Source organism: Neophocaena asiaeorientalis, unplaced genomic scaffold (genome assembly GCF_003031525.2).
Source record: "Neophocaena asiaeorientalis asiaeorientalis breed wild unplaced genomic scaffold, Neophocaena_asiaeorientalis_V1.1 scaffold166, whole genome shotgun sequence".
NCBI lineage: Eukaryota > Metazoa > Chordata > Mammalia > Artiodactyla > Phocoenidae > Neophocaena > Neophocaena asiaeorientalis.
Window position 1 is genome coordinate 2622889 of NW_020174933.1, and position 22745 is coordinate 2645633.

General features: G+C 41.3%; 1 pseudogene; it reads right to left on the bottom strand.

The window, feature by feature from the left end:
* Positions 1–19028: 19028 nt before the first annotated feature.
* LOC112410745 (60S ribosomal protein L34 pseudogene) lies at positions 19029–22690 on the bottom strand (annotated as a pseudogene).
* Positions 22691–22745: the final 55 nt, after the last annotated feature.

Genomic DNA, 22745 nt, shown 5'->3' on the forward strand with positions numbered 1-22745 from the left:
TTCACAAGTTATGCAGCTGTAGGTTTCAGCTGCAAATGCTAGCAAAGTGAGCAGCTCCCAGATGGACAAGAAATATCACCCCCAAAGACCAGAGCACCGCTAAGCACCCCGATCCCCCCCGCCACACGAGATGTGTGTTAAGCCTCACCCGCTCCATATACCATCCTAGAGAGAGAAGGGTGCAGAAAACATATCTAAGAGACTGAGCATTTTTAGTCAGGCGCTGGATAAAACCAAATGATCAGATCAGACTAAACTTTAAGCTGGGATGGACATTTAATTATTTTTGTCCCACCCTACCAAGTTGTATTCTGAGTTTAAATCCTACAGCATATACACAAAATGCTTCATGATCAGAGAACTTGGGGGCAGTGGGAGAAGTAAAGTGGGACCATTTAACATCAAGGTCACTATTTCAACAAAACAATTTTACAAACCCCTCCAGGGGATGGTCATAGTGGCTTCTCTTGTGGTTTCGAGAATGGGCTGGATGGATTCCGAAGATTCTCAAACTCTTTTGGTGTCACTAGCTTCAAGTCCTGGAGTTTCACAGCCTGCAGGGTGCTAATTAAAGTCAATATCAGCTCTGCGAACCTGCCACCGCACCCCCAATAAACAAAGGCACGCCCTGGTCTGTCAGCCACATTGGACGCTCAGGAGTGGTACTGAACTGTAAGTGAAAAGCTGTCAGGGCCAAAATTGAAGTGGGCAGAGCTGTGAAGGGCTAGTGAAGCATGAGCTGGGGGTGTGCAAGATGTGGAGGCTGCCCTTTTCATCTGGGCATACCCGGGAGCCCCGGTGCACTTCCTGCTTGGGATGAAGAAATCCCTCCCAAGAGGGAAGGCCACTAGCCCAAGGCGTTTTCAGGTAGAGGAGGTGAGTCTTTGATGATGAAACGTTCATTGTAAAGAAACAGAACAGTGTTTTAGATATGACACCAAAGTGAACAGCATGACTGACAGACGTGTGGCTGTCTTCAAGAGCCCTGGGAATCCCAGCTCTTAACAGAGACCTTGCCCTAAACAGAGCCCCATCACCCAGTCCCACTTCATATTAATAAAGGCAGCCAGGAGACATGGTCATTGCCCAGGTAGTTACCTAGTAAATACTAACAGGCCAAAAGGCAGCTCTCAGTGACTGGCACGCAGAAGGAGCACACAAGACAACAGTTGCTTTTCTTCCGGGCATTTAGGTCTCCCCAAGTGGGAGGCAGTGTGCGGGGGCACAGGAGGGAAGAGGGTGACACGCAGATGTTCAGACCCAAAACCCAAAGAAAAGAGAAGCAGCTGTGCACAGTGCAGTGGTTCATTCTTATGTCCATTTGACATGCATTGACTGGACACTGGTCGTGTGCTGGACACGATTGAAGTATGGAAGGTACAGCAGCAGACAAAGCGGTATGCTTGCCCTCGTGGAGCTGATGCTCTAATATAGGAGACAGACAGTAGCCGACATGGACTAGAATACCAAGTAGCGATGTGTGTTAGAAGAAAGCCGATCAGCAGGCTAGACCGTGATGGGGTGGAGGAGAGAGGAGCTGCCCTTTTATGAGGCGGCCAGTAACATCTCTCCAAGTGGTGGTATTTTGAGCAGGGACCTGAATCTCGCTGGGGAGGGAGCCACGAGACCCTCTGTGTGGAGAACATTCCAGCAGGAGAGAGGAGGACCAGGGAGGCTGGGGCTGAGAGCACGCTGGAAGATGAGGACAGACCCAGGGGCTGGGTCCCACAGGGTTTAGACCTGATTCTGGGGGAGAGAAGTCATGGAAGGGTTTTGAGCCACAAGGCTTGTAGTGAACGCCAAGCAGAGCGCAGGATGCAGGGGCAAGAGTGGGAGCACAAGTGCCATTAGGAGACCATGGCCGTGACTCAGGAGATGGGTCCAGGGAGCCAGAAGGGCATGAGAAGGAGCTGGGCTTCTCAACGGGGGTACATTTGCTGAGAGAGGCAACTGCACGTACTGATGCATTGGGTGTGGGTGTGAGAGAAAGAGAGGGGCAAAGATTGGGGGCCTGAGTGTGGAGGGGTACCTGGCTGACGTGGGGATGGGCTGGGGGGCTGTGGTGTCTCCAACGAAGGTCACTGAGCATCCAACGGCAGAGAGAGAGAGGCAGAGAGGATTATATCCGTGTCTCTCCCCTCTCTTCTCCCCATTCTGCACCAGTTCCTCTTCCTTCATCCTTCATCGGTTTTCACTAGCTCTTGCTGTCCTCGCTCTCTTACCCCCACATGCATTTCTCCATCTCCCCGTGGCACAAGTTCCCCTAGGAACACACCTGTGTCCCCATCTGACGCCGCAGGGCACCTTCTGTGGTGTCTTCACAGGCGCTTAAAGCAAATTTCCTCTCTCTGGTGAAATACAAAAGGTCGAGCTTGAAACGTCCTTGATGTGAACGCTGCTCTTCCCTGTGCACAAGCCCCTCCCCCAAACCTTCCAGACAGGTTTCTAAGCCTCAAGGCTTTGAGGAAGACTTGGTGCCCACTGTCAAAGCATGAAGTTTACAAAGGTGGGAAGACGGGAGGACTAACTCCCTCCCTCACCCACAAGACACCAGTCTTTTGATTTTCCTTCATCACCCGTTCGTTTCTCTCTTTATTCCTTCATCACCATGTCAGTATTCGACAGGAACAAGAGTGAGTCATGAAGTTTCCTTCCATTTCCAAAACAAACCTTTAACTTTGGAATGAAGAGGAAAGAACATTTTTTTTCTAAACCAAGAGTGTAAACCGGCTGGACTGTTTTGTAAAATGATCACACCCTCTCAACACTTCGCAGATTTGCCTGCCACCAGATGAGTGTCTTTTCCCTTCTTTAAATCAACTCAAGTAAATACACAACACTCAGCCAAATCACATCCGCTAGCAGGAGGATAGGTTTTGAGATGTTTTCTTGTTAATTGTTTACCTTCATCTGAGACAGAAAAGGTGGCTCATCAGAACAAAGTTACTAAAAGGATTTTCAGGGGCTGGTAGGGGACCGGCTGCAGCTGGAGGTCTGTTATGTAACTTTTGTTACATGTCTCTTTCCAATTTCAAGGTGTTCGGCAGACCCTGACTAATTAAGATGGGACCTGATTTATGTGCTTGGGCATCCCACCCAGCTGCGACAAGCATTTCAAACTCTGCATTGGAAGACATTCTCATTGCTTCTTTGGTAATGCAGAGCCCTCGTTGGATGATAACGACAGTCCTCTGTTGTCACTCTATGAATAACGGAGTAAATTAGAACATGACCCACGGAGGCTCGGTGCTCATGTGATCCTCTGGATGGAGGGACTCTGGTCCAATGACTTCAATGCATCCTGACTCCCCCTGGACACGTCCAGTGAGAGCCAATTCACAACTGTCGGGTAGCTGTTTGCTGTAGTTCAGCTGGGTCGGAGTCAAAGGCAGTTATTCACACAGGTATTTCCCCCTTTGCGGATCCCAGTGGGGACATGTGACTCCAAGGAGCAACTCGAAAGATGCCCATCCAAGTCTGTTCTCGTCCAAGGTCAGAATTCTCCAATTAGAGCTTGCTCCTTTGAGGTTAAGAGATTGTCATGATCTTTTCATTATTATTTATTGAGCAAACATTTTGTGCCAGCCATTGTGTTATCCTCCAGGATGCAACTTCAGTAAGACCTATTCTTGGTCCACCAGGGGCTTATAGTCTAGTTCATTACATTTTAATTACTCTGAAATGGGCAAAACAGTATCGGTCATTTATAACTTTCATCAATCACACATTAATTTATTCAATGAAAATTTATTGACTAGAAGTGACAGTCTAGTAGGGAGAGAAACATGAATAAGTCATTGTAACAGGAAGTTACAAGGGCTATAATAAAGCACCACTGATTTACTTGATCCTTTTTAAGGTAACTGGGCAAGGAAAGCTTTCAGAAATGTTAATGCAGAAAACCTAAGGGCACTGAACACTTGTAGCAGTGGGAGAAGGATGCTGCCAGAAAGATCTCTTCTTTTCTGATTCTGGTCAAGGGTAGCTCAGCCTGTTGCCAGCTAATGGACTCCAGGAGTCTCTGCACAAGAGCTATAATCATTCTCACCTGTGAAGGTGGTGGTGTGGCTAATGAGAGGTTTTGTGGTATTGGCTTAATGAGGTGAAACAATTAAAATGTAATTAGCACATTTATTATTTTAATATGAAGCAGTGCTTCTAAAGCCCCTGAAAAGAATTTAATCTCCAAAATAATTTAAGCCCTTTCTACAAGCTCCTTCATACTATTAAACACGCCAATTTTTTTTTCCTGGTATAAGTCACAAGCTTCATCCTCCAAATAGTCCCAAGCATATGAACAGCCAGGCTAAAAGTAATTAAGTTTTATTGTAAATTGTTCTTTGGGCTTTTCTGAGAATCCCAAGGAAAGGCAAGGAAGAGCAGACCTCCTGCTAGAATCAAATTCTGATGGATTGGGATGGAAGAACTATGTTTTGGGTAAAACCAAAGATGATGCTTTCTGGCCGGAAGTCCTGCCTGACTCAGCCCGATGCAGGCAAGCAGGCAGGCAGGCAGGTTTGTGTTTTCTCCAATCACTTGTTGCCTTTGCACCTTCATGCATCAGGCTGAACAGAGAATCAATAACTAGGTGCCTAGCAGGCTTTTTAAGGTTATCACTCCCAATCCTTCATTTGAGGGATGCTTAATGTTGATCATATTGACTGAGTTGAAAAGTTGCCTTCTGCTGCAGGTTTGATGAGTTACCATTTTCTGCCAGATAAGGAAGTTTCTACAAAGGAAGAAAAATTACTTCTCTGGGATCTTCTCTTGTTCTATAGAAACAGAAATGTAGCTAAGAGGCTTAAAGTGGAAACACCAGACAATTCAGCCTTCACCGAGGACTATGCCTACTTAGTTCTGACAGAAAATTCCTCTTGTTCCATGCATATATTTTGAAAATCACTTTTCCTTTCTGTAAGAAAGAATTTTTAAGGTGTATTTTCTTTGAAAACTCCAAAGCAAAGCAAAATCTATTAAATACCTAGGATATGGTCTTAGAATAATCCTAAGCAAGAATCAACATATGTCAAAAGATGTCACTATCAGGGCTTCCCTGATGGCGTGGTGGTTGAGAGTCTGCCTGCTGATGCAGGGTACGCGGGTTCGTGCCCCAGTCCAGGAGGATCCCACATGCCACAGAGCAGCTGGGCCCGTGAGCCATGGCCGCTGAGCCTGTGCGTCCGGAGCCTGTGCTCCGCAACGGGAGAGGCCACAACAGTGAGAGGCCTGCGTACCACAAAAAAAAAAAAAAAAAAAGTAAAAAATGATGTCACTATCAAAATTTTGATTTATTTTACAATAAATTCCTATTTATTCAAAATGTTTCTAAATTCCTGGATATTTTTAAAAATTCAAATTAAAAAGAGTTACCAGAGAGTGCCAGCTTTGGCAATAGTCATGCCTCTTTTCCATACCTGTAACTGTTTTCTCCAACAGTGAAAAACATATGTTTTACTAACAAAAGTAGTGTTTGTTTCAGCTTTATTGCAGTATAATTGACATATAAAATTGTAATATATAAAAAGTGTACATGTGACAATTTGATGTACATATATTGGGTTGGCCAAAAACTTTGTGCTGAAAAATCCAAATGAACTTTTTGGCCAAGACAATACACTGTGAAACGATACCCACAATCAAGTTAATTAACACATCCATCACCTCATACAGTTACCTTTTTGTGTGTGTGTGAGAACACTTAAGTTCTACTCTCTTAGCAAATTTCAGTTGTACACTATAGTATTATAACAACAGTTACCATTTTATACATTAGATCCTCACACATTATTCATCTTATAACTGAAAGTTTGTACCGTTTATCCCCATTTACCCACTTCTGAGCCCTTGGCAACCACCATTCCAATCTCTGTTTCTATAAGTTTGAGCTTTTTTTTAAAGATTCCACTAATAAGTGATACTATGCAGTATTTGTCTATTTCTGTCTGGCTTATTTAACTTAGCCCTCAAGTTTTGTCTATGTTGCTGCAAATGGCAGGATTTCCTTTTTTATGACTCAATAAAATTCCTTTGTGTGTGTGTGTGTGTGTGTGTGTGTATCTCAAACTTTCTTTATTCATTCTTCCGTCAACAGACACTTATGTTATTTCCATACCTTAGCTATTGCAAATAATGCTACATTGAATATAAGGACTTGGAGGTACAGATATTTCTTCAAGATCATGATTTTATTTCCTTTGGCTAAATACCCAGAAATGAGATTGTTGGATCACATATTAGATCTATTTTTAACTTTCTGAGGAATCTCCATACTGTTTTCCATAGTGGCTGTACCAATTTACATTCCCTCCAACAGTTTACTAGGGTTCCCTTTTCACCACATCCTTGCCAACATTTATTGTCTTTTTGATGACAGCCATTCTTACAGGTATGAAGTGATATCTCATTGTGGTTTTGATTTGCATTTCCCTGATGATTCATGATGTTAAGCACCTTTTGATATGCCTATTGTCCATCTGTATGTCTTTGGAAAATGTCTATTTAGGTCTTCTGCCCATTTTTTAATTGGTTTATTTGGTTTTTGATAGAGTTGTTTGAGCTGTTTATATATTTTGGATATTATTAATCCCTTATCAGACATATCATTTGCAAATATCTTCTCCCATTTAGTATGTTGTTTTTCATTTTATTGATGGTTTCCTACACTGTGCAAAAGCTTTTAAGTTTCAGGTTCCATTTCCCCTGCCTGAGGAAATAGAACCAAAAAAAATGTTGCTAAAACTTATGTAAAAGACTGTACTGGCTATGTCTACTTATAGGAGTTTTAGGCTTTCTGGTTTACAATTTGGTATTTAGTCCATTTTGAATTTATTGTTGTATATAATGTGAGAAAACGTTCAAATTTCATTCTTTTACATGTGGCTGTCCCAGTTTTCCCAACACCACTTAATGAAAAAACTGTCATTTCCCCATTGTATATTTTTGTCTCCTTTGTTGTAGATTAATTGACCATATGTACATGAAGTTATTTCTGGGTGCTCTTTAATTAATTTGGTTCCATTAATCTATGTGTTTGTTTTTTATTTGTTTTTGTGCCAGTACCATACTGTTTTGATAACTGTAGCTTTGCAGTATAGTTTGAAATCAGGAATTATGATACTTCCAGCTTCCTTCCTTTTTCTCAAGATTGCTTTGGCTAATTCAAGTCTTCTGTGGTCTATACAAATTTTAGGATTATTTGTTCAAGTTCTGTGAAAAATGTCATGGGCACCTTGATACGAATTGCATTAAATCTGTAGATTGCTTTGGGAAGTATGGAAATTTTAATAATATTAATTCCTCTAATCCATGAACATGGGATATCTTTCCATTTATTTGTACTGTCTTCAATTTCCTTCATCAGCCTCTTATAGTTTTCAGAATATTGGTCTTTCACTTCCTTGGTTAACTTTATTCCTAGGTATTTTATTATTTTTGATGCAATTATAAATGGGATTGTTTTCTCTTTCTGATAAGTTCATTATTAGTGTATAGAAAAGCAGCAGATTTCTGTATACTGATCTTGTGTCCTGCAACTTTACTGAATTCATTAGTTCTAATAGTTTTTTTGGTAGAAACTTCAGGGTTTTCTGTATATAGTATCTGCAAATAGTGATAGTTTTACTTCTCTTCCTATTTGGATGCATTTTCTTTCTTTTTCTTGTTTGATTGTTATGGCTAGGACTTCCATTACTATGTTAAATAGAAATGGCAAGAGTGGTCATCCTTGGCTTGCTCCTGGTTTTAGAGGAAAAGCTTTCAGTTTTTTACCATTGAGTATGATATTGGCTGCGGCTTTGTCATAAATGGCTTTTCTTACATTGAGATATGTGTCCTCTATACCAATTTTGTTATAGCAAAAGCTAAGAGAATTCAGCACCACCAAACCAGCTCTACAACAAATGCTAAAGGAACTTCTCTAGGCAGAAAACACAAGAGAAGAAAAGGACCTACAAAAAAAATCCCCAAAACAATTAAGAAAATGGCCATAAGAACATGCATGTCGATAATTACCTTAAATGTATATGGATTAAATGCTCCATAGAAATAAAAAAGGAGACGTTACAACAAACACCGCAGAAATACAAGTCATCCTAAGAGACTACTACAAGCAACTCTATGCCAATAAAATGGACAACTTGGAAGAAATGGACAAATTCTTAGAGATGTATAACCTTCCAAGACTGAACCAGGAGGAAACAAAAAATATGAACAGAACAATCACAAGTAATGAAATTGAAACTGTGATTAATAATCTTCCAACAGGGCTTCCCTGGTGGCGCAGTGGTTGAGAGTCCATCTGCTGATGAAAGGGACACGGGTTAGTGCCCCGGTCTGGGAAGATCCCACAACAATTTGAACGGAAACACAAAAGACCCCAAATAGCCAAAGCAGTCTTGAGGGAAAAAAATGGAGCTGGAGCAATCAGACTCCCTGACTTCAGACTATACTACAAAGCTACAGCAATCAAGACAATATGGTACTGGCACAAAAACAGAAAGATAGATCAGTGGAACAGGATAGAAAGCCCAGAGATAAACCCACGCACCTATGGTCAACTAATCTATGACAAAGGAGGCAAGGATATACAATGGAGAAAAAACAGCCTCTTCAATAAGTGGTGCTGGGAAAAGTGGACAGCTACATGGAAAAAATGACGTTAGAACACTCCCTAACCCCATAACAAAAATAAACTCAAAATGGATTAGAGACCTAAATGTAAGACCGGACACTATAAAACTCTTAGAGGAAAACACAGGAAGAACACACTTTGACATAAATCACACCAAGATCTTTTTTGATCCACCTCCTAGAGTAATGGAAATAAAAACAAAAATAAACAAGTGGGACCTAATGAAACTTCAAAACTTTTGCACAGCAAAGGAAACCATAAACAAGACAAAAGCACAACCCTCAGAATGGGAGAAAATATTTGCAAATGAAGCAACTGACAAAGGATTAATCTCCAAAATATATAAATAGCTCATGCAGCTCAATAGAAAAAAAACAAAAAACCCAATCCAAAAATGGTTAGAAAACCTAAATAGACATTTCTCCAAAGAAGACATACAGATGGTCAAGAAGGACATGAAAAGCTGCTCAACATCATTATTAGAGAAATGCAAATCAAAACTACAATGAGGTATCACCTCACACCAGTTAGAATGGGCATCATGGGCATCATCAGAAAATCTACAAACAAGTGCTGGAGACGGTGTGGAGAAAAGGGAACACTCTTGCACTGTTGGTGGGAATGTAAATTGATACAGCCACTATGGAGAACAGTATGGAGGTTCCTTAAAAAACTAAAAATAGAATTACCATATGATCCAGCAATCCCACTACTGGGCATATACCCAGAGAAAACCATAATTCAAAGAGACACATGCACCTCAATGTTCATTGCAGCACTATTTACAATAGTCAGGTCATGGAAGCAACCTAAATGCCCATCGACAGACGAATGGATAAAGAAGATGTGGGACATATATACAATGGAATATTCGGCCATAAAAAGGAACGAAATTGGGTCATTTGTAGAGACGTGGATGGATCTAGAGACTGTCATACAAAGTAAGTCAGAAAGAGAAAAACAAATATCATATATTAATGCATATATGTGGAACCTAGAAAAATGGTACAGATGAACCGGTTTGCAGGGCAGAAATTGAGACACAGATGTAGAAAACAAATGTATGGACACCAAGGGGGTAAGTGGCAGGGGGGTAGTGTTGGTGGTGTGATGAATTAGGCAATTGGGATTGACATGTATATACTGATGTGTATAAAACTGATGACTAATAAGGACCTGCTGTATAAAAAAATAAAATAAAATTCAAAAATTGTAAAACAAACCTGCCTTTTTTTTTATGTGGAAGTTTTGTCTCTTGAGAATCTAAAGATAAATCAAGTCTAACTGTCTTTAAAACCAACAATCCAACCCAACATTGACAAAAAACATTAGACTTTTGTACCCAAATAAGCAAGTGGATTCTGCTTCTATGGATGTTCAAGTTCACAGGTATTCTCATCTGTAAAGATACCCTGCACCTGAAAAAAAAAATACGTGTAAAAATGTGCTACTCAGCACTCTGACAGTCTGCAGATTGAAACAGCCTTTTGGATAGCAGTTTCATTAAACACACCAACAGTTTTCAATGTAATGCTCCTTTGAGTAATTCATTCTTAGGACGTTCTCAGAGATGTGGACAAAGGTGTAGTGTTCATTTATGCTCACACTTTTGTAACCTACAATGGTAAAAAGTTAGAAAGAGCCAAACGTTCCACAAGGAGGAATGGTTATATAAGTTATAGCATGTATTTAGAATAGATTGTTACATAGGCTTAAAGAAATCTTTGAAGAATTTGATTTAAAACAAGGTGGGAAAAAAGTAATATAAAAATAGATATGTGTAAACCATAACGAGACATCACTTTACACCCATTAGGATGGCTATTATCAAAAATAAAATAAAATAACAAATGTTGGCGAGAAACTGGAGCCCTTGTGCACTATAGGTGATAATGTAAAATGGTACAGCTGCTGTGGAAAACAGTATGGCAATTCCTCAAAAAATTAAACATAGAATTACCAAATGATTCAGCAATTCCACTTCTGGCTATATACCCAAAGGAAATGAGAGCAGGGGCACAATCAGATATTTGTACACCAATGTTCATAGTAGCGTTATCCAAAATAGCCAAAAGGTGGAAGCAACCCAAGTCTCTATCAATTAATCAATGGGTATACAAAATGTGGTGTATTAATACAATGGAATATAATTCAGCCTTAACAGGGAAGGAAATTCTGACACATGCTACAACATGGATGAACCTTTTAGACATTATTCTTAAGTGAAACAAGATGGTCACAAAAGGACAAATACTGTATGATTCCAAATATATAAGGTACCTAGAGGGGCAGATTCATAGAAACAGAGAGTAGAATGGTGGTTGCCAAGGGTTGGGAGTAGGGGGAGAGGAAATGGGGAGTGACTGTGTAATGTGTATACAGTGTTAGTTGGGGAAGGTGAAAAAGTTCTGAAGATGGATGGTGGTGATGGTTGCATAACAATGTTAAGGTACTTAATGCCACAGAGCTGTGGCACTTAATCGCTTAAAATGATTTAGATGGTAAATTTTATGTTATGTATATTTTAACCAAATAAAAAATAACACTGGTACATGGATATATACAATATGTGTATGTATATTATATATATAATATGTGTAGTGTATATATGTGTAGTTTTATATATACAGTAACATATAAGTCATATTATAAAAGGTACGTGGTAGGTAGACTGATAGGTACAAAAATAACCATGAACTTGGTGGCTTACACAACGTACATTTATTCTCTTACAGTTCTGTGGGTCAGAAATCAGTATCACTGGGCCAGGATCAAGGTGTCAGCAGGACTGCCCTCTTTCCAGGGGCTCTGGAGAGAATCCATTTCCGTGCTTTTGCAGCTTCTGGGAGCTGCCTCCTTTCCTTGGTTCATGGCCCTCTCCTCCATCTCCAAAGCCAGTGGCACAGTGTCTTGCTTCAGTGGTGACTTCGCCTTCCTCTTCTGTTTCGAATCTCCCCCTGCTTCCCTCTTCTAAGGACAGGTGTGACTGCACTTAGGCCTCACTGGATTAGCCAGAATAATCTCCCCATTTCAAGATTCTTAATCACATCTTTTGTCATATAAAGTAATATTCACAGGTTCTGGGGACTAGGATGTGGATATCTTTGGGGGCCACTACTCAGCTTACCCACACATGGATGGACAGAAGGAAAGAAACAAGAAAAGACTATGGAAAGAAATATAATAAAACATTAATACTAGCTAAACGGGGATTATAGAATCATGAGTTGTTCTCCTCTGCATACTTTTATATAGTTTACAAGCTTTTTGCAATGAACAAGTTTTATAATGAAAAATGCTACCTATTTTCATATGAACTTTTAAAATAATGCAAATATAATGTAGTGTATTTGGGGTGCTTTTCCAGGTGTGCTGTGGATTTCACTAAACTACCCATCATGTCTGATAATTCTCCTCATGACTGGAATAATCCATTTGTAAAACGTCAAACCTGTAACAGGAATATTGTCTATAATTGTAGAACCAAAATAAGTTTCCCACTTATGTCTATTCAGGACTCAATCCCGTCAAAATTAAAATAAAATCTCTATAAAGAGAAGGTTAATGTACAGAAATGTGATGCTACATTTGATAAGATACTTGACAAAACCCAAATCACCTTCTCTTAATTAGCAATGGCCTTGATTTGCACCCAGTTGGCTCATCCATGATATTTATAGCTCCCTCTGGAAAATTCCCCATATCACCACTATTACATTGCTTGCCCCTGAACTCCCCTTGTGCCTCTGGTATTCATAATTAGAGTCACACACATTGTCTATAAATGAGGTATGTCTGATGTGGTGTTGCATTCATTTTTCCGTAAAGCATGGAGAAAATCAAACATCTCCCAAGGGTCTTCATTATCATTCTTCGGTTAATGAAGATTTTTTATGTTAAGCCAGGCACATGCTGGATGCCTTCTGTGGAGGACTTCATCCCAGCTCCTGCTCTATCCTGCCAGGTGAGTGCCAGCATCACTGTCATCTTAGAGAGGAAGAAGCCGCAGCTTATAGAGGCCATGTAGGTTGCCCAATGTCACCCAGCTAGTAACTGTTGGAGGTGTGGGGGGAAGGCATTGGTGAAGAGTACAGAACTTACACTACAGCTAATCACACACTTGTCCACTGAAAGACAAAACCATTCACCTCAGGCCAGACGGTTCATTTACAAACACCTAACATCTGCTCTCCTCAATCTCTTCAAAGTTTCAAAACATGCAAAGAAAGCAGAAGAGATGGCTCTTGCCCTTTTATTTTTTAAGTTTATTTATTTTTTAAAAGTCTTTATTGAATTTGCTACAATATTACAATACTGCTTCTGTTTTTTTTGTTGTTGTTATGTTTTGGTTTTTTGGCCCTGAGGCATGTGGGATCTTAGCTCCTGGACCAGGGATCGAACCCGCACCCTCTGCACTGGAAGGCTCTAGAGTGCAGGGTCAGTAGTTGTGGCGCACGGGCTTACCTGCTCCGCGGCATGTGGGATCTTCCAGGACCAGGGATCCAACCTGTGTCCCCTGCATTGGCAGGCGGATTCCCAACCACTGTGCCACCAGGGAAGCCCCACCTCCTCTGCTTTTGAATCTGCAGTGAAGGATGTTCAAGACGTGAATGATACAAAGTACTGGAGGGAGTCAGTTAACTACTACTCTCCATGAGGCCCGGGAATGTGACTCATTGCATACCCAGCCCTTAGAACAGGACCTGGCCCAATAAATGTTTGATAAATGAACATATAAATGAATGGATTGAATGAATATGAATGAAGGCACAAATGCCATATGACAGTAAATTCTTCCCCTCTTGGGGATCTCAGCCAAAGCAAAAGGAGAGGTAATTTGCGCAATCAGCATTTTCTCTCTTTAATATCATCAGCATTGTTTGAGCTCATGGGAAAAAAAGTTTAAAAGGTAGATGTAAATGGTTTTTCCCCTATGATAGCAAATTTTAGCAGTACAAAATAATCAAAGTTTTTCAGATTTTTACCTTTCAGGAGTCAGCAAAGTGGCCTGTATTCGTAAAATCAAAGTGATTGGCAACACACCCATCCCACTAGAGTAAGCACCCACGTCTTTTCCCTACAGAAGGAAGGCTTGGTCCCACTAGAATCCTTTCCACTTTCTCCCCATTTTTAAGGCAGTCATGACTCCGTTATTCTTTCCTATATTTCCCCTGGCTCCCCAACCTCAAATGTGCCCACAAATGGTGGCTACTTATACTGCCATACCCTTTGTAAAATTCATTTTTGCTCTCCACCGTCCAGAAATCTCAACCTCCCCACCACACACTTTGTGAGTCAAAATTTAACGGTGGCATCCAAAGCCAAACCTCACTTTTCACTTAATAAAACCCAATAATTACTGTGCTTTCTGAAGTCAGATCCTCCTACTAATCTGATACAAACCATCTAAAATTAGCGTTTTCCTTCCCCCTCCATGTCAAGGGTGCTAAGTGACTCAGCCCTGCCAGGCACCAGCCCCTTCAGCTTCCAGGGTCTGTGCTGACACCCCATCATGACTCTCTCTCTCTCTCTCTCTCTCTCTCTCTAGTTGAGACCATGTCAGCCTTGGCTCTTTTGCCACAGATGAGAGCAGAAGATATTCTGTTATCTGACAACGGGGGAAGAATTTCTCTTCATCTATTTCCTGGTTAAAGGAAAGGAATCACCCTTATCATCCTTGGGTGGCCAGCCTTCAAATACAGTAATTCGCATGGTAAAATGTACCTAATACTGAAGCTCTACTGAATTTTCATGAGTCTTGGATGATGAAGGCTCTTGTGGGAATACTGGAATACTTTTGGCTCATCGTTATGAGTATCACTGATCACTGAATTTAAATTTTATTGGTTTTGTAATTGTATTTGTATAACTCTATTCTGGTTTTGTATCAGTATAGGTAAAATAAGCTTGAGGAATTTATCCCTGATTTTATGACAGTACACGTGCAAGCAATGTCATAATAACACTATTTTAAGTCATGCTGCAGGGGAGGGGGGATTGTCTGTGAGAACATGTACTCTTTTAAAGGGGTCCAGGCTTGAAAGACACTGATCTACATATGCATTTCCTTTTCAAATAAATTTGCTGCTTTTGAATCTTATTACTGGTTTAACAGCAATATCTATGATTTCATTCTAAATATATTGAGTTTAGTATCTCAATAGCAAGTAATTCTAAGAAACAGCTAAAGATGATGACTTTAGTGTGTACTATATATTTTATGGTGGCTGAATTTTATATATTACAGTATGTATTATAAGATTTTTAAATTAATGTGCTTTTCACTCAGAACCTCAAGGTGTTTATGTGTATTCATGCATTCTGCATTCAAGTAAGTGAAACTGAAAATCTGGATTTTATACTCATTATTCAAATATAACCTATATTAATAAGCCAAATTACATGAAATACAAATTTCAGAAAAAGTATCTTACTGAGCTATTAAAGGTTTATCAGTGAAAATAAAGAGTTTTGCAAATACAGCAGACAGTGCTTTGGCCTAGATTTCAATACTGGTCCTCTGTTGCCAGGTACTTAGATTTCTTTCAATTCTTCTGTTTGCCATCTTCCTTGAGAAGAAGCTGATCTTGGTTATAACAACTGAGGAGGCTAGCTTTACACTAGGGGGAGGAAGAAATCCTTTCATCATACTCCAGGAAAGGCTGTCATATATAGAAATCTCCGCATCTGTATCATCTTCCTTTGCTTTTGCTAAGATCCACCCAATCTTCCAACAAATGTTTGTGTAAAACATATTTCTCCTCTAGGTTGAGGTGTTTTATATTTAATCTCCGAGGAGAGTTCACCTTTGTTAACATCAGTCTCTTCTGAATTTTCCTCAGTCTTTCATCTCAAACACCATCATCCATAAATTCTGCATAAATTGAGATAAGAAGATGCAAACGTAGCCAGAAGCCTTGGGAACACTTATTATCTGTCTCGTGCGCTCATTTTCGGCAGGGACAGTTCACATGTCTTTGTCGCTGCCACTTGGTCCCTGTATCTCCCGAGACCTAAAGTATTTTTAATTAATGATATTTAACACTATTCGCCAAGACAACTGGATTTCACATATTTGCACTGAAAACACGCACAAAATAAATGCCTCTTCTTTCCTCAAAGAGGATTATGTCTCATGATTAAAGACAGGTAACCACTGAATTTCTTTCAGATAATCTGGAATGAAATGTCACTTTTCTCTATTCTGGTTTCTCTCTGGGTGAAAGAACAAACAGAACTGTAAAAAGTTCAAAGTTCTTTTCTCAGCTGCTGCAAGCTTCATACTCTGTAGGTTGCCATATGTATTTGCGTTATGGAAGGCAAAGACTGTGAAAAACATCATTCATGAGTCTGTCTGGTTTTTGTTTCTTCCATTTCATGGCATATCTGCTCTCAAGGTTCTCAAAAATCATTTAATCCAAGATCCTTTCCTAGACAACAATTCCAGAGATTGCTTGTTTTATGAGTCTCCAAAAGGCTATAATAATACTTAAAAGCAAGGGAGGAGGCAAAAGATATCTTTGAAAATTACATTTGAAGAAGCGAGAATGTAAATGGAATTAGCTACTCCAAGTGTTGAGAGATGTGACCAAGTTTAGGGGTTAGTTCACTTAAGTGCTAACTTTTCACTCGGATTATTCAAAATAGCATCTATTTCAAGTTGGAATTGTTGCTGAGCTAACCTTTTTTAAAGTACAGTAATATTTATATCTTTGTTGTAAAAATTCAAAACAGTGCAGAAAGAGTGAGAAATATCCAAACCATGAGGCCCTCACCGCTGGTTCCCCAGTCCTATTGCCCAGAGGGAACCACTTAAGATATTTTGTGGGGCTTCCCTGGCGGTGCAGTGGTTAAGAATCCGCCTGCCAATGCAGGGTACATGGGTTCGAGCCCTGGTCTGGAAAGATCCCACATGCCAAGGAGCAACTAAGCCCATGTGCCACAACTACTGAGCCTGCGCTCTAGAGCCCATGAGCCACAGCTACTGAGCCCATGTGCCACAACTACTGAAGTCTAGAGCCCATGCTCCGCAACGAGAAGCCACCACAATGAGAAACCTGCACACCGCAACGAAGAGTAGCCGCCGCTTGCTGCAACTAGAGAAAGCCCGCACACAGCAATGAAGACCCAAAGCAGCCAAAAATAAATAAAATAAAATTTTTAAAAAAGATATTTTGTGTATCTTCGTAGACATTTTCACTGCATGTATTTCCTTAACACACACACACACACACACACACACAGAATCATAACATACTCTCTGTTCTGTAATCTGATAATACATAGAGCTGATCAATAGCAAGTAAGCCATTGATAAGCTATTGTAGTGAGGTGGTTTTTCTGCAGGGCTGCCAGTGTGTTGCCTTCATGGGCAGTAAAAAAAAAATTGTGAAGATTGGTGTGGAGGGTGCTAGGGCTTTGATGTCCCAGAGCCTCTTTCTGAGCAAGAGAAAATCATCATGGCTTCCCCTCTGCTCACTTAAAAACCCATGTACCGAACTACATGGCAGGGGCTGAGTTAGGCTCTGGGGACTCTGAGCCCAGTCAGAGAAGCACGGCCCTTGCCCTCGTGGAGCTCTCGGTCTGCTCTCCTTACAAACCACTGTTCCCAGGAAAGCATCTGCTCATCAACTCTTTCAAGCCAACCTTTACTGAGTACCTATCATGAACCAAGTGCTATTTTAGACACGACAAAGATGAACAAGGTTCCAAACCTACCCTTCAGGATCACAGTCTAAGGGAGAGATAGATTACTGTTACCAAAAGAGCACCGTGAAATACGCATGATGCTATTAACGAGGTAGGATGAGGTGTGACTTCACTTAGCCCTGAGGGGGGGGAGGGGAGGGGAGGGTTGGGAAGCTTTCCTGAAGCCCCAGGGTGGAGTTGGGGTGAGGTAATTTCAGGTGGAGGGGACAAGGCAAGCAGACACCTCTGTCAGGACATGTGGGGAAACGGCAGCATTTTAGGGCTGCTGGAGCGTGTGGAGCGGGGTCAGAATGTGGAGCGCTTTGCACACGTCTGAGGACTTCGGGTATATCCAAGACAATGGGAGGAAGGGGGGCTTGTTTAGGCAGAAGGATTGGGGTGGGCTTAAAGAATCACAGAGCTCACTCTTACAGCTGTAGGAGGCTGGGAAACTAACCCAGAGACTGTGGCAGAGGGGTCCAGAGGAGAAATGATGAGACCCTAAGCCAGGCAGGGGTATTTAGTGGGTAAAACTATCTGGGTGTGAGAACAAATTGGATGTGAAGTTTGAAAACAATGGGCGGGTTTCTGGGACTTCCCTGGTGGCACTGTGGTTAAGAATCCACCTGCCAATGCAGGGGACACGGGTTCGAGCCCTGGTCCAGGAAGATCCCACATGCTGCAGAGCAACAAAGCCCGTGCGCCACAACTACTGAGCCTGCGCTCTAGAGCCCATGAGCCACAACTACTGAGCCCGTGTACCACAAATACTGAAGCCCACGCACCTAGAGCCCATGCTCCACAAGAGAAGCCACCGCAATGAGAAGTCCACGCACTGCAACCAAGAGTAGCCCACACTTGCTGCAACTAGCGAAAGCCTGTGTGTAGCAATGAAGACCCAACACAGCCAAAAATAAAATATAAATAAATAAAAAAATATTTAAAAAGGGACTTCCCTGGTGGTGCAGTGGTTAAGAATCTGCTAGCCAATGCAGGGGACATGGGTTCGAACCTTGGTCCAGGAAGATCCCACGTGACATGGAGCAACTAAGCCCGTGCGCCACAACTACTGAACCTGTGCTCTAGAGCCCGTGAACCACAACTACTGAAGCCTGTGTGCCTATTGCCCATGCTCCACAACAAGAGAAGCCACCGCAATGTGTAGCCCCTGTTTGCCGCAACTAGGGAAAGCCCACTCCAAGCAACAAAGACCCAACGCAGCCAAAAATAAATAAATAAACATAAAAGCTAAATAAATAACCAATCAATTCTACCTTCCCACCCCACCCTCTTAAGATAACCAAGTAACCTGCCTCTCCTCCCCCTATCTTCAACCCAGCACAGCTAGTCCCCACAACGCCCCTGAAACTGCTCTAGCGAGGGTCACCTGTGAGAGGAGTCCCGTTCCCAGAGTTCTCGGCAGCACTAGGCTCCGTGGCCAGGCCTTCAACTCTCTCTTCCTTTGCTTTGCCTGACGTGGCCCCCTCTCCCGGTCTCCTTTACCCCACACGGCGGCTCCTCTATTGGCTTCCCCACCTCCCCGGTCCCTGGTCCTAGAATCAAGTTCCATCTTCTTTTCAGATGCAATCCCATCTGCACCTCCACCTCCACGTGGAAGTCTCCCAGTTCTAACGCCATTCTTCCAAAATCCCAAAGTCAGGTGTCCAACTGCCGGTATTCAGCCACAGGAAACTTGTCCAGAGCTCCTTTCTCCTCCCCGCTTATATTCTCTGCCTGTGTCAACGGTGCCACCAGCGATCATCCTCCAAAGCCCAGTACCTGGAGCCACGCTTAGCTGTGGCTGGACAGGGCACAGATGCTCCACTCTCTGTCCCACCTTTGCATTGCTGTGCACTCTGTCCTTCCTTTCTTTAAAAAATACATTTGACACACACAAAACATTATCTACAAAGTCACCATCCCAGATTTTGGCTTATTATTCCCTTTTTCCTTTATTATTTTTATGTTTAATGCATTACATACAACATATTTAATACACACAGAATTCTACGATATACATGAGTTATAAAGCATAATAAACCATAAACCTACCATACAACCTAAGAACGAGAACATTACTAATAACCAGCAACTACCCATGTGTCCGTTATCTGCTCCCTCTGTTTCCCTCTCAGAGGTAAGCAGTAGGTTAAATTTTGGTTTAGCATTGTTTTGTTTTGTTTCTTACAGTATAGTTTTGCCATTTATGTATGCTTAGACAATGTATTGTTTGGTTTTGCTTGGTTTTGAGCTCAATAAAAATAGTCTCAACCATACCCTGGGACTTGCTTTTTTCTTCTTAATATTTTCTGAGATTCATTCTTATTGTCAGGTATAGCTGTAGTTCACCTCTTGTCACTACAGAATAATATCCCGTAGTGTGAATATACCTAATTTACTTAAACATTCTCTTGTAGACAGAATGGCATTTCAGTTTTTCCCGTTATTAACTATTATGAAGATGTTACTATAACCATTTTTGTACACACCTGCTGGTACACAAATGTAAGAGTTTACTGGATACACAACTGGGAGGTGGAGTCATAAGCTAGATCCTGAAGTATGCAAATGTTCAACTCTGTGAGGTGTAGTTGTTTTCTAAAGCCGAGGTGCCTGTCTACACATCCACACAATGATGAGCTCACATTCAGCACCTGGTGCTGTCAGACTCCTTAATTTTACAAATCTTATGGATATAAACTGCAAGCTCATTGTGGTCTTAATTCATATCTCCAAGGTTTCTAGTTTCTACTTATTTATAAGCCCTATGTATTTCCTCTTCTTGTGAAATGTCTTTTCAAGTTTCTTCTGTTTTTCTTTTTTCTTGTACTAATTTTTTTTTATTACTCAAAAAGGGTTCACTTTTAAATACAAAAGCTAAATAAAGCTTTCTGACTCTGTGCTTGTACTTTCAACACTTTCACAACCATTTTCTGCTCCTCAATAAGGAAAGTGTGCTCGATCCTGTCACAAACACATTTAGCACACATGGAACCACCATAGGCCCGGCTGACATGTTTTTTTGTTTTAGACAATCTCACAAGAACTTAAAGTCTCACAGTGCAAACTCCTTGAAGTCGGCCTGAGCATACGCCACAGGCGGATATTGGTGTTTTCCTAATCTTCTTGGTATAAAGGTAAACAATTCTATTACCAGGGGTTCGGGACAGGCTGGTTTTGTTAGAGACTGTATTGTAGGACAGCCTACAATTGTATGTCAAACGCTGGACCATCCTGAATGCCTCTAGATACCGTCCCCGGAAGAGGAAGGCTATTTTCTGTTTTTTTTTAAAAAATAGGAATTCTCTATATATTCTGCTTACTACTCCTTTCTCGGTTAACTGTATCGTAAATGTCAAGTCTTGGTTTGTCTTTCCACTAAATTGTTAGCTTAACTTAAGTGCTAGTTTTAATATATTTGATTTAATCATCTTTTCTTTTATGATTAGCATATGTCTCAAGAGATTCTTTCCGGCCCTAAGGTTTTTTTCCATGCAAACATTTAAGTATTTGCTTTTCGTAATCAAAACCTTAATGTATTTGGAATTGATTGCTAGGTGAGGTATGAGGCAGAAATCCATTTCATTGTTTTCCATAAGGATAACCGTTATTCTAGCACTACTTATGGAGCCACGCTTCCTGCCCCCACTGACCTGCCATGCCACCTCATCACATCTCAAAGGGCAGCATATACACCTGGGCTATGTCTCAGGCTCCTTAGCTCGCTGCACTGCTCAGAGCGCCTGCTTCTGCACCACATACAACACAAACTCTGTAATAAAACTTACTGTCTTGTAAAAGGTCCCCTCAACCTCCTCATTATAGTCAGAAGCAGCCAGCCATCTTCGTCCTTTGCTATTCCACAGATGTTCAGGTATCTGCCTGTCACATCCAACAAAACGTCTTGGAATTTCTGCTGGAAATGGCATTGAATCTGTAGAACATTTTGGGGAGGTTTGATACCCTTACTACCTTCATGAACAAAGATAGTGTAGTTCTTCATTTGTTTCTACCTTGCTTCTTCATCTTTATCCTTCAAATCCTCAGTCAAGCCTTAACCTAAACACTGCCTGCCTCAAACATGTATTTTACCTTCTCAACTAAAAGGAGGACAAGCGTGTCTCTCGTGCAATTTTTTTAGATAGCTGCAAGAGTCCAAGAAAAAGATGGGGTGTGTTTGAGGTTTGTTGCTGAGTACACTGGGAATTCGAGAAGAGTAAGATGACACTGGTTTGAGACACACCGAGTCTTTGGTGTGATTCAGCACAGAGGAGTCTGGATAGATTGCCCACTGAAACTGTATGACTAAGAAGTTAACTAGTGACAGGCTCATGAGGACCAGGCTTTAAACGGGCAGAGGAAGAGAAAACTATGAAAGTAGCTAAGAAATTACAAGAAACATGGAAGGTAAATCAGAAGAGTGAAGTCAAGGGGGAACCAGGGAAAGGAGATTTTTGAAGAAGTGGTTAATATTGCCCAAAGCCAGAGAAGAAAGACCACTGGAAAGGCCATGGGATCTAACAATTAACAGGGCACTAATGACAGAAGAGATGGGTAAAAAAAAAAACAAACAACAACAAAAAAAAAACCTAACTTCACTGAGTTAAAGACAGTATGGGAGGAGAAGGTGGTTGGCACAGAGTAGACACTCGGATATTTGTCGAGGACAAGCCTGAGAGAAATGGAAAGAGGGCAGACTCTTCTCTAAATGAGCTCAGCTGTGAATAGAGGGAGGCTGACAGCAGAATATCTCAGATGAGAAACAGGGCGCTGTAGGACCTGACCTCAACCACCATCCTACACACCAGCCTCCACGTTACAGACAGCAGGGTGAGCAGCAGAGTAAGGAAGGTTCCGAACAAGTGCTTCTTTAGAGGGAAAAAATAAAAATGGGATCCCTAATGGAAATGATGAGAGTGAGTGAGTGGATGTGAGAGCCACGGACGTTGATGACAAGGAGAGGTTCTGGACGTACCTGCAGAGACACAGAAAAGACCCTGGCTGCAGAATGGTCACCTGACATAAACTAAGGGGTTTTCAAGCTATATTCTATATTCTTTAATGAACATATAGGCACTCGAACTTGCACAAATTGTTTTTGTCTTTAGATAAAAGGCATCCATCATGGGATTAGATCAACAATACATTTAAGGAAGCCATTCCAACACATAACTAGTTGAGAAAAGATATGGTACATACTTAATGAAACTGGGAGACTCTTAGCAACTGTAATTCGGATAAAATACATTAAAATATTTGGAGGGGGTTATTCTTTCTTAAAAAAGGATGTGCCACCACCTAGAATAACATACCTGCTATGGAAGAGAAAATAAGTCCTCCACCTGAGCATCTCGGGGAAAATGAGTCCCCGTCTCAATCTAGCACAGATTAAATGGACCTAAAGAAAGCATATAATTCTCTTCACTTT